The sequence below is a fragment of the Rhipicephalus microplus genome, chromosome 3 (assembly GCF_043290135.1).
Source record: "Rhipicephalus microplus isolate Deutch F79 chromosome 3, USDA_Rmic, whole genome shotgun sequence".
Taxonomy (NCBI): domain Eukaryota; kingdom Metazoa; phylum Arthropoda; class Arachnida; order Ixodida; family Ixodidae; genus Rhipicephalus; species Rhipicephalus microplus.
The window spans coordinates 242418954-242432439 of record NC_134702.1 but is presented as its reverse complement, the minus strand read 5'-3'; the positions used below and the strand labels follow the sequence as shown (position 1 = coordinate 242432439).

Genomic DNA, 13486 nt, shown 5'->3' with positions numbered 1-13486 from the left:
CCCCCACATGTAAATAATGACGCTGTTCAAAAAGCAAGAAAACTAAAGCGTGAAGACTTACTTATGAAGCGACCATCGCAAGAAGACCCACAACGAACAAACCTTTGCTTGACTTACAGCACAAGCTTTCTCAATGTAAACAAAATCCTTAAACGACATTACAAAATTCTGGAACAAAGTGAACGTCTGAAACGCGCATTCCCATCCGCTCCAGGCGTCGTTTACCGACGACCACGTAACCTCAAATACACCCTTGTCCACTCCCAAATTAACACATCACCCCCCAATAATGCATGCCGCCCTTGTTTAAAGCCACAATGTCTTGTATGTAAGGCGATGCGAGACACAGACAAAGCCACGTTTTCGATTAACATACGAGGAAACCTAACATGCGATTCCTCTAATGTGGTATACCTACTCGAATGCAACGTGTGTGGTATGCAGTACATCGGACAAACAGAAACATCATTTAGGATTCGCTTCAATAATCACAGAGCATACGCGAAATCAGCCCCATGACTACCTCTATCAAAACATCTCAATCTTCCCGACCATGCATTCGACAAACTATCAGTAACGCTCTTAGAGACGGGATTTAAATCAAATCGAGAACGTGAACAACGAGAGTCATACTTTATCCACCGATTTAACACCCTCGATAGAGGAATAAATGAGAATCCTGGTACACTTGCAGCAATTGAAGCATTAGAAAACAATAATGGCAATAATGAAAATAGTAACTGAGTTCACAGCACTGCAGCTGCGAAGGGCACTGGACAACCCAAAACAATTCCAAGTGTAACTACTCTTCTTAAGTGCAGCTGTCGTCTGTTTTCTGTTTTATTTTACTACCCAATCAATTTTGCTTTGCATGACATGCCCAACAGTAACCCTGTGCACAGCCGGGAGGCCCCCACTACACGCGTAATCCAGAAGCGGGCAAGGAATTCGCATTGCACCCGCTTGCCAGCCTTTGCCGCAATATGGGGCACCCCTCTTTTTACGACGAAATGTTGACAGGGCGCCAAGTAGGTAAAGGCTCAGAACTTCCTACAATGCCCGCTTACCAGCCTCTGCCGCAATATGTGGCAGCCCTCTTTCTACGACGAAATGTTGACGGGGCTCCGAGTAGTTAAAGGCTTTGAACTTCCTAAAAAAGCTCTTTTTTGCCCCACACCAAACCGCCAGTGCCAGGAGGCGCCGTCTGGTCGGGAAGAATGCGTAAGTGAAAGGAAGCATACACAGACCGCTGACATCAGAAAGGTGGAGGGGAGAAAGGGGAGAGAAATGAAGGGGTAAGTGGAAGGAAGAGTGGAAGGGGGGTGCCCGACGGGAGTCCGCCTTATATTCTTTTTTTCTTTTTCCCTTTCTTTTCTTTTTTCCCTTTCTTTTCTTTTTTCCCTTTCTTTTTTTTCTTGTTTTCTTTTTTTCTGTCTTTTTCCTGTTTCTTTTCCCTCTGATTTGAGATTATATAAAGCTGAGCACCAACAAACTGTACCTTTAATCCTGATGAAGGCCCAAACGTCGAAATAAACCACATTGTGACCGCTCACGGAGTATCTACTGGACTATATGCAACGCTACGGCCACTCAACCACCATGCCTGCCAGTATGTATATATATATATATATATATATATATATATATATATATATATATATATATATATCATCAGCCTGACTACGTCCACTGCAGGACAAAGGCCCCTCCCATGTTCCGCCAGTTAACCCGGTCCTGTGCCTGCTGCTGCCAATTTATACCCGCAAACTTCTTAATCTCATCTGCCCACCTAACCTTCTGTCTCCCCCTAACCCGCTTGCCTTCTCTGGGAATCCAGTCAGTTACCCTTAACGACCAGCGGTTATCCTGTCTACGCGCTACATGCCCAGCCCATGTCCATTTCTGCTTCTTGATATATATATATATATATATATATATATATATATATATATATATATATTGTTACGGGACTACATCACGCTGAAGAATCCAGACAGACAGCAAGCAAGACGACGTGATTCTGAAATGTGGGGCACGCTCTGGCTTGCCATCTCGGCTTAGGCTTGGCGAAATATATCTTAGCTGTACTCTCGTTTCTCTGTGTACCCTCCCGCAACAATATATATATATATATATATATATATATATATATATATATATATATATTGCAACGAGCGAGGTCATGTAAACACACAGGTTATTATTCAAGAAGCGTTAGCCGCAACAAGCTGGTACAGGCAGGAACCCGTCAAGCATGAGCTACACACGGACGTCGACGTCTTCTTTCACGCTGGCACAGAGCTGGCGCCACTATGCTCCAGTACAATTACTCCCCGCGCAGAAAGAAGCCAACTTGGCGACCTAGGGAAATGACACAACAAGGGGGTCATAGGACGGTTTGAGGCGTGATACGTGTGCTCTTTCACGCCCACGGCAGCGTTGGTCCGACGGTGGATCAATGGGCTCAACTTCATAGTTGACAGGAGATGTTTGTCGCCCCACATTGTAGGGGCCATGGTATTTTGACGAAAGCTTCGGGGAAAGACCAGGAGGGGTAGACTGGACCCAGAGCCAAACCAACACTCATGGGTTATAGTGAACACTAGACGCAGAGGCATCGTGGTCAGTGTTCTGGCTCCATTGGTCTTGTGCGGTAAATGAGCGAGCGAGTAGATGACACTCTTCGGCATAAGCAGCTGCATCGGAAACAGGCATCGCTACGGAAACATTCGGCCTATAAGGGTGAATGGTGTCCGTGGTGCATGATGGCTCACGTCCCTACAGGAGGAACAAAGTAGAAAAGCCGGAGGTTGTTTGTGGTGCAGAGTTGTACGTGTACGGTAAAGATAACACTTGGTTCCAATTAGTGTGGTCGTCAGACGCGTACATTGCAAGCATATCTCCAAGGGTATGGTTAAAGCGTTCTGTCATGCCATTGGTTTGAGGATGGTATGCCGAGATTTTCCGATGAACAGTGCGACATGCCTTGAGCAGCTCGTCGACGGTGTTCGAGAGAAACACGCGTCCACGGTCACTCAGTATTTCACGAGGTGCACTGTGTCGAAAAATGAGATGGTGAAGAAGAAAGGACGCAACGTCTTTCGCAGTGGTAGCCGGCAGCGCAGATGTTTTAGCGTAGTGGGTCAAATGATCGACGGCGACAATAAGCCACTGGTTGCCTCAAAGAGTGTTGGGTAGAGGACCATAGATACCAATTCCGACGCGGTCGAATGGTCTCGCTGGGCAGGTTAAGGGTTGCAAAGGGCCAGCAGTACTGTGAGGTGGCGTCTTGCGGCGTTGAGACGTGGTGCATGACCGAACAAAGTAGTATCTTAAATGAAGGCGAGAGTAAGTCTTGAATACTCCAGCGTGGCCACACTGGGGTCATCATGAAAGGCAGCGCAGATGTCCGAGCGCACATGACGAGGGATGACAAGGAGCCACCTACGGCTATCCGTCACGTAATTGCGGCGATACAACAAGCCTTCATGGACAGCAAAGTGTCTTGCTTGACAAGAGAGGGAGCGTGAAGTCGTTTTTGATGAACTGTGAAAGAGGACGTCGAGCAAAGAATTGATCGAGGGATTCTTGCGCTGCTCGGATGGCATGTCGGGGATGCTCAACGATGACGAATCACAGATGGCAGTTGGTAAACAGGCAAGGTCAGGAGGCAGTGGAGAACGGGATAGTGCATCGGCGTCTGCATGCCTGCGTCCTGACCGATAAATAACACGGATGTCGTATTCCTGAAGGCGTAAAGCCCAACGAGTGAGGCGGCCAGTAAGATCTTTCATGGACGCTAGCCAGCATAAGGCATGGTGATCTGTGACATCAAACTGGCGTCCGTAAAGGTAAGTGCGACATTTTTCTATAGCCCAAATGATAGCCAAGCACGAAGCACCCCTTTTCCCTGACGGAATAGTTGGACTCTGCCTTCGTTAGGGTACGGCTGGCATAGGCGACAACGTACTTGCCGCAGCCATCCTTGCGTTGAGCGAGAACGGCACCGAGGCCGACACCGCTAGCATCCGTGTGGATTTCAGTGGGTGCATTGGGATCGAAGTGGCGGAGAATTGGCGGAGAATCGGCAGAGACGTGAGTAGCCGGTGCAGTGCCGTGAATGCGTCATCACAGTGGGAATTCCAGCCAGAGAGGTCCACGCTACGGGAGAGAAGTTGAGTCAGGGAGGCAATTATAGAGGCGAAATCGCGAATGAAACGCCGAAAATAGGAACACAAGCCTACGAAACTACGGAGCTCCTTTAGAGTAGTAGGCTTGGGGTACTCGGCGAAGGCACGCAGTTTGGCAGGATCTGGCGATGTTCCTTCTTTTGAAACGACGTGGCTGAGCATTCCGAGTTTGCGGGCGCCAAAACGAGATTTCTTGAAGTTTAGTTGCAACCCGGCTGCCATAAGGCACTGGGGAATTCGTTCCAGACGGGAAAGATGAGTTTCAAAATTCACCGAGAGTACAACTATGTCGTCTAAATAGCAAAGACAGATGCACCATTTAAGTCCCCCAAGGACAGTGTCCATCATCCTTTCAAAAGTTGCAGGCAGTGACTAAAAGGCATTACAGACCAAAAGACCAAAAGGCATTACAATAAATTCATATAAGCCGTCAGGGGTCATAAACGCCGTTTTTGGATGGTCTGGTTCGGCCATTGGCACTTGCCAATATCCAGAGCGCAGATCCAGTGAAGAGAAAAACTCCGCACCTTGAAGGCAATCCAAGGCGTCATCAATGCGTGGCAGGGGATAAACATCCTTGCGTGTGATCTTGTTTAGTCGACAATATTCCACTCAAAACCTGATGCAGCCATCCTTTTTTCGCACGAGGACCACTGGTGAAGCTCAGGGACTGTGTGAGTGTTGAATAGAACCACGTTGCAGCATCTCGTCGACGTGTTGAGTGATGACGTCACGCTCAGCCTGCGAGATGTGGTAGGGGCGCTGACGAAGTGGATTTTGATGACCGGTGTCGATATGGTGAGCGACAACTTACGTGCGTCCCAAGGGAGGTTGTCCGTGGTCAAAGGAGGCGCGGAAACGGTCAAGTAGTTGAATGAGCTGATTGCGCTGGTCTTGCGTAAGGCCGGTGTCTACGCTGCGCAACAGAACGTCTTCGTCAGGTAGTGAGGGCGTGGTGGCAGCTGTGACAGCATCTACGGACATCGGCGTCGTATCAGAAGGGGCATCGAAAGGAAATATGTCATCATAAGTGTCAAGACTCCCAATAAATTCGCCATGCAATAAGGTAGCGGGACAAGGGAACGGATTGCACTCGTACACGGCACTGGAGCCATCGGCAAGTGTTATGACGGCAAACGGGACGACAAAATTTCGACGACGAGCGCATTCTTGCGACGATGTGTAGAGGGCAGTTGAATTGGGGACGGAGTTGCACAGAAGAGATACCATGGCGACAGAAAAAGCAGAAATAACGACGTCAGCCGCGATGATCACCTTTTTGGGTGAGCAAGGGAGATTCATGAATGTTGTGCTGAATGAAAACAAGATGAGTCGAGCACGAGCCCAGTCGACAAACGCATGATTAGCGGAAAGAAAGTTCCATCCGAGGATGATTTCATGTAACGCATGAAGGACGACCAATTCAACGATGTAAAGCACTTTTTGAATCACAACACGAGAAGTGCATGTGGCAGAAGGCTGGACGTGGTGCGAACTCGCTGTGCGCAAAGAAATTTCAGCCAGTGGAGTCGTCACTTTGTTCAGTTTGCGGCAAACATTTCAGTGATTACACAAATAGCGACACCTTTGTCGACAAGAGCAGTTGTGGCGCAACCGTCCACAAACACGGCAATCTCGTTAGGGGGCAAAAAATGAGGCCTTGGAAATTTTGTCGGTGGCACAGCTCTTGCCTCAGGAACTGCGACTGTTGGTTTTCCTCCTGGGCGTGGTTGAACCGGCGAAGCATGTTACCAGGGACGCCACAGTTGTAGCACACCGGAATCGGTCGAGAGGCACGTGGCTGCTCAGAGTAGCAACTCCTCTAAGATGGCATGGGATAATGGTGCCTCCCTTCAGGGGCATTGTAGTGAGGCGATGTTGGGTAAACAGGCGGGCGAAAACTTCGTTCGTAGTTTGGATCTGGTTGACGTGGGAATCCAGCTTGTCGTGTGCCTTGATATTCATAAGCGTCTGCTGCGTTGATCGATGGTGGCCATGGTGGAAGGAAACAGGAATACGCACATGTTCTGGTTCGCTTGCGTACGCATCCTTAAAATCACTGGGGTGATGATAGGTCTGCTGACATCGAAGCAGCTTTTCTCTGACGATCTGCCGTATGGTCAAAGCAAGGTCGTTAGGCAGCACTGTTTCAACACTAGCCACAGTGGGGACGTTGGACAGGCGGCTGAATTTCTGAGAAATTCGTCGCATCTTGAGGGATTCAAAGCTACGACAGTGCTTCATCACATCGTACACGTAGTTCAAGCAGTCTTTCCCAGTTAAGAAATTGTACACGTCTTCTGCTATACCTTGAGAACGTGTCCAACCTTGTCTTCTTCAGACATCCTTGCATTCACGATGTTGCACAGCTTTAAGATTTCTTCAATGTACGTCGTACATGCTTCTCCTGGAAGCTGTGCCCTCTGAGACAATGTCCGCTCTGCGCGTTTCTTTTTTGCGTCCGAATCACCAAAGCACTTCTCCACATCTTCAACAAAACAATCCCCAGTCGTGAACATGTCCTCGTGGTTCTCGTACCACATGAGGGCGGTGTCAGTTAACGAGAATACAACATGATTGAGCTGCTCGTTTGAGTCCCAGCCATTGCGTCTGCTCACCCGCTTGTAGTTCTTGAGCCACACGTCGACGTCTTCTCCTGAGGTGCCGCCGAAGTTTGGTGGCACTCTGTAGTACGGCACGGAACCCATCGGAGTCAGCCTCGAAGCGTTGGATGGCTGCTTTTGGTCCATTACAATCGGCAAAGGTGAAAGTCCGGCGAGGTGGCGGCTGCGACGAAGTCCTGGTAGTGAAGCTCCGTCTTTGGGTTCGTCCTCTCCAGCACCTTCCACCAAATTGTTACGTAAGTAAGCTAACTTAAGGGGTGGGGTTTTAATGCACACCGAGTCCGCGATCACAGTATGATGATGATCACCATTTCAACGCCATGGCTCATACCAACTTAGGGGGATCGCAGTGAAAGCAACGTCGTCTTCTTTTTCTACCCGCGCTTCCCTTATTTTTTCTGGTAGTGACACTTCCTATCAATATATATATATATATATATATATATATATATATATATATATATATATATATATATATATGTAACGGATGAGACACGGCGTCAGTCAGAACACCAGTTTATTCTGACCCTTCGTCTTCCTCATCTTCCTTCCCCACATTCGCCTGTGAAGCGTCACACGTTTCCCCCTCTCCCCGCGAGAGCGTCAACTTATTGGGACAGTAGTAGCGACGCAGTTTGTTGACGTGCACAGTGTAAGTAGGTCTGCTTAACGGAGCTACGCATCGGTCGATTTCAGAGTTCACAGGAGAGACTCTGCGAAGAATTGTGTAAGGTCCTTCCATGAATGAACTGAGCTTTCCTTTGTTCGGGTGCCAAGGTGTTTCGTGGAGGACCGATTCGCCAGGTTGGAGATCTGGTGGTAGGAATTTTTTGTCGTAGATTATCTTGTTCTTCTCATAATAGGCAAGCGTGTTCTTGATTGCACTTTTCCTTGCTTCTTGCACACTCTCCATTGGTGTGTCTAAAATTGTGTCGTATGAAGGAATTCCATACATTAGGTACGATGGTGGATATCGTGTTACTTCATGTGGGGTTCTGTTGTATTCATCGACGACATCTGAAAGATGATTGACCCAAGACTTCTGTGGCTGCTCATTCATTTTGCACTTTAGCCGGGTTACAATAGTCAGATTCGTACGTTCGTTCATGCCATTACATTGAGGGTGTTGGGAGGATGTAAACAATTGGTGGACACTATTGCGTTTTAGAAACTGCTTGAATTTTGCAGCTGAGAAAGCTCGTCCACCATCAGATAGGAACTTCTTGGGTTTTCCTGCTGCAAAGATGGCGGTGATGTACGAAATATATGCGTCACAAGTTTCGTTCTTGTTGGGAAACACACAGACATACCGCGTAGCGTGGTCGATCGCCAAATGAATAAACTTCTTTGTCGAGCCATATCCTGAAAAGCCACCTATAGTGTCCATTGCTAAAAGATCAAAGGGTTGTTCTGCAGGTGGTAGTGACTCGAGAGATCCGAATCTCTTGGTTTTCGGCTTTTTGCAACGCTGACATATGTCACAGTGGCGGACGTAGGATGAAACGTCTGTGATGATTTCCGGCCAATAGTAGGATGATGACAACAAGCCCAGAGTTTTCTTTACTCCGACGTGTCCGAACTGACAGTGTGCTTTCTGCAGAAGGCCCAGTCGAAGCTTGAAAGGAACGTACACTTTGCGAATTCCTTTACGTGTCACGATAGTGACCCCGTTTTCCGTTGTGCACTTGCAGCGAGGGCGGTCATCCTGGTGAGTTTGACGTTCTGGTAATGAAAGGAGTTGAACCATAGGGCTTCGCGAAAATGCGTCCGCCTCGATGTTTTCGCTGCCTTTTTGATGTCGAATGTTAACGTCATACATCGACAGCTTCAAAGACCATCGAAAGAGCCAGCCATGTGGGTTTTTTATGTTTCTGGGCCATTGTAAAGCAGCATGATCGGTGACAACAGTGAATGGTCGTCCATGTAGGTAGCAGTGCCACTTGTCAACAGCGTCAATTATAGCGAGGCATTCGAGCTTTGTAATGGCATAATTTAATTCGTGCGTGAGTAGCTTACGCGAGTGATAGGCCACGAGGTGTTCTTTACCATCATGATCTCTTTGCTTCAGAACTGCACCTACGCCTACGTTAGATGCGTCGCAATAAAGAATGCAAGGTTTCTCGCAAGAAAAAATTCGTAAAATGTGTTCTTTGATCAGACAGTATTTCATGTTTTCAAAGGCTTGTTGACAAGAGGAATCCCATTCCCATGGTGTGTCCTTCTTCAACATCTTCGTCAGTGGGAAAACTATGTCACTGAAGTGCGGTATAAACTGGCGGTAAACGTTGGTGTTGCCTCAAAAACGCTGAAGCTCTTTCGGGGATTTCGGTTTTGGGAATCACAATACAGCTTCTATGTTTCTTCGTATAGGCGACAGTGTACCGTGCGACACTCTGTGACCCAGATATTCAATAGAATCTTAGGCAAAATGGCATTTCTTCAATTTAAGTTTTATATTCTCCTCTTTTAGGGCATGCAATAAAGCTTGGAGGTGCTGTAGGTGCTCAGTAAATGTGTCGGAGAAGACTATGATATCATCAAAATAATTAACGACATTCTTTTAGTTATGTTTTTTAATAACTGATTTCACAGCTCTTTCAAATGTAGCAGGAGCATTTCTCAAACCGAAAGGCATAACGGCCACTCATAATGGCCATTCGGCGTGACAAACGTTGTTTGTGGGATGTCCTCTGGGTTCATTTTGACATGCCATTGGCCTGATGTGATATCCAATGTCGAAAATTTTTTCAATTTTCCCAGGTAGTCTAGAACATCATCTATACGCAGAATAGGTGGTAGTCAGGCGCAGTGACAGAGTTAAGTTTTCGGTAATCAATGCATAAACGTGTGCGTCCTTCACTTTTTTTCTCTGCAAGAATGACTGGAGCCGCGAATGGGGAAAAAGATGGACGCACTACACCTTGCTTGAAAAGTAAGTCCACTTGCTTGACAATTTCCTCTTTGTCTGCCAGGGAACATTGATACGGTGGTCTGTGGATAGGCACGTTGTTGCTGAGGGCAATGCAGTGTCGTTCATCCCGATACATCCGAAGTCCATCTGAGACCTTGAGAAAATGTCTTCGTAATTGTGAAGCACCTCTCTCAAAGCACCTTGTTGCGATGGTGGAAGGTGCGTGACATCAACGGCTTGGATAGTGGTTGTATCGGTGCTGAAGACACACTTTTGAGTTTGAAAGGAATTCTGCAGAGCTTTGTTGTCTTCAAGCAAAGTCATCGTGTTTAAATCCAGTGACAGGTTGAAAAAGGAGGCGTTGTCCAGGCCTAGCAAGAATTCAGTCTTCATGCCTGGTAGAACGTGTGCTTGGACTGCCCGCTTTTACTTCCCTATTTCTAACTATATGTGTACGCAGCCCTAAGTTTTTGTGGTTGAGGTGACTTGTTGGACACTATTGCATGAATCCTTGAGCAACTCCAGCTTGAGTTTTTTTAACACTACTTCATTGATACAGGTAATAGTCGCTCCTGTATCCAGAATTGCGTTCACCATGTGTCCGTTCACAAGTGCACCAAAACGTATTAATGAGCCTTTGGGCCGCCCTCTTCGTTTCCCTGGTTGTCTGTTAGAGCAGACACCATTTCACGACGAGGGCACTCATTGTGCCAGTGAAACTGATTCGGCAAACCAGCGGATGCACAATGTCAGCACTCACCGTGAGGGGTGCGCATCGATCCTGCAGGGAGCCATGGTCGCGTAGAATGAGGCTCTCGACGCATGAGCTGCCGTTTTGACGAGTCTTGGGAAGCATCTCTGTGGACAGAGTTTTCCGCTTGAAGCGCAGCAGCAAGCCACTTCGCTGGGGTGGTGAGCGTTAATCTAGCGAGGCGTCTTTCGATCTCTTCAGGTAACCATCGGTCAATCCTGATAATATGTGAACGTATTTGAAGTCTGCGAGGCGACGAAGGTGTGTCTTCTCTTCATAGTAGTGCCTGATGCGCTGTTCTCTTTTGAGCCTGCAGTGTATGAATTGGCGGGAAGGGTCGCTAACAGGTGCAGAAAATCGTGATATCATGCTTGTTTTGATGCCGTCCACCGTATCTTCTGCGTCGAAAACCTCGGTGAGGTACCAGCGGAATGCCTCATCTTTCAGGTACTCGCTGATGCAGTCGATGCGATCTCGTTCGGACCAGCTGACGTTGCTCGCCTTCGTTTCAAAGAGGTCCAACCACTTGTCAACAGGGACGTCGTCTTCAGTTCCAGTGTACTTCGGCACCCTGATCATCTTCTTTGGTGGGCTCATGGTGTTGCTGCGGTGGATCCTGTCGACTTAGCGTAACGAATGAAACATGGCGTCAGTCAGAACACCAGTTTATTCTGACCCTTCGTCTTCCTTATCTTTCTTCCCCACATTCACCTGTGAAGCAGCACACACACACACACACACACACACACACACACACACACACACACACACACACACACACACACACACACACACACACACACACATACATACATACACACACACACACACACACACATATATATATATATATATATATATATATTATGAAGTCTTGGAAGTATTGGCTGCGTCGGCGTTTATTTCAGGAAAGACCTCGCAAAACGAACGGGCAGAGCCAGTACACAAACGATGACGATGATGATGACCCCAGAGTGGCAATGAGGGCAAAGAGACAAGCGGATGATGATGATTGTGATCATGTAGGGATGAGGACGATAAAAGTAAAAAATGCCCACACTAATTCCCCCGGCCCTCCCCCCTCTGAAGCGGACACCCTGGCCACCGTAAGTCAAAGTGACAGGGAACGTCGCGTGAAAGGCTTCATGCGACAAACGTGGACAATCTTTGTGCTGCGGTAGCGGCGGTCTGTTGGGGCGACGAGTGGTGTCAAACTATAATTGACCAGCCAAATCTGTTCTAAAACAATGTGTGGCCTGATGAAGCGTGGTTAGAATTTGTCACAGAGACCAGGAATGCGAATAGGTGTCAAAAGCAGCACCTCGTCACCATGTTGGAAAGGCACAACGCGGTAGGATGCGTCATAGATGATCTTCCGCTCGTGCTGTCCCGCTTCAGTATTGATGCGACCCAGATGGCGAGACTGGGCCAGGCAGGAAATGTATTTTTCGCTAGAATACTGACATGAATTCCCATGGTTGTTAAAGAAGGAGACGTCGAGAAAGGTAGTCGGGGTGCGTCCGTACACGAGGTAAAACGGTGAGTAGCAAGTTGTTCGTGGAACGGCGGTGTTGTAAGCGAATGTCAGGAATGGTAAAAGAGTATCCTAGTTTTTGTGGTCGGGTTGGACGTAAACGGCTATCATGTCAGCAAGGGTTCAGTGAAATCTTTCTGGGAGACCAATTGTCTGAGGGTGGTAGCTTGAAGCTGTCTTGTGAATAGTTACAGAAGCGCACAGTACTTCATTTACCATTTGTGACAGGAACACTTTACTGTGTTCACTAAGCAGTACACGAGGAGCCCCATGACGCAAGATTATGGCGTGAAGAATAAAGTCTGCAACTTCCACATCTGAGCCTGTAATAACAGAGGAAGCCTCAGCGTAGCGTGTCAGGTGGTCCATGGCTGTCACTATCCATCGTTTGCCAGCAGATGTGACTGGGAGAGGCCCATAAAGGTCAACACCTACAACCTCGAACGGCATTGAAGGGCACGGAAGTGGCTGCAGAGGTCCAGCAGGTGCAGACGTGGGGAGTTTACGACGCTGGCATGGGTAGCAGGAAACGACATACCGCGCTACACTAGAAGAAAGACCAGGCCAGTAGTAACGACATCGAATGCGGTCAAAAGTTTTTTAAAACCAAGACGACCAGCAGTCAAGTCGTCGTGGAAGTCTTCGAGCACCTGAAGTCGAAGAGAGCATGGCAGTACAGGAACCCAGCGCTGACCGTCAGGGTGGCAGACGTGGCGGTAGAGAAGCCCATTGTCCAGCTTAAAGTGCAGAAGTTGACGATGGAGTCACGCGTTTGGCAGATGAGAAACTTCCGAAATGTGGTCCATTATGCATCTGCAGTATGAGTCGGACCACTGGCGAGAAATAAATGTTGGCTCGTCGTCCGAAAAGTGTTGGCCTATTGATACGAGCGTATGAACTTTAGTAGATGTGGTGGTTGAGCTCTCACCAACGCTTATATGGGTAGTTGGAAGCGGGCAACGAGATAAAGCGTCGGCGTCTTGATGTTTTCTGCCTGACTTTTAGTTTATGTCAAAGTCGTACTCCTGCAAGCGTAGTATCCACCGACCCAAGCGTCCGGATAAGTTCTTGAGAGTAGAAAGCCAGCATAAGGCATGGTGGTCCGTAACGATTGCGAAGTGACGTCCGTGGAGATTGGGACGGAACTTCTGGACCGACCAAACCACAGCCAAACACTCTTGCTCAGTTATCGTGTAGTTCGTTTCGGCAGGGGTGAGTACGCGACTGGCATATGTAACAACTTCCTCTAGGAAAGACTTGTCGCGTTGTAGAAGGACGGCTCCTATACCGAGGCCGCTAGCGTCGGTATGGAGGATAGTCGGTGTGGCTTCGTCAAAGTGGCAGAGCAGAGGTTCAGATATGAGTGCCTGCTTCAACAGGTCGAATGCCGTTTGACATTCTTGAGACCACAGAAAGGGGACGTTGGAATCAAGTAGTTGGTGTAATGGAGCAGCAATAGAAGCGAAGTTCTGGATA

At 48.0% G+C, this 13486-nt stretch overlaps 1 pseudogene; it reads right to left on the bottom strand.

Moving 5' to 3' along the window:
• The window catches only part of LOC119161724 (glutamate receptor ionotropic, delta-2-like), a 158473-nt pseudogene that overhangs the window by 110836 nt on the left and 34151 nt on the right, over positions 1 to 13486 (bottom strand).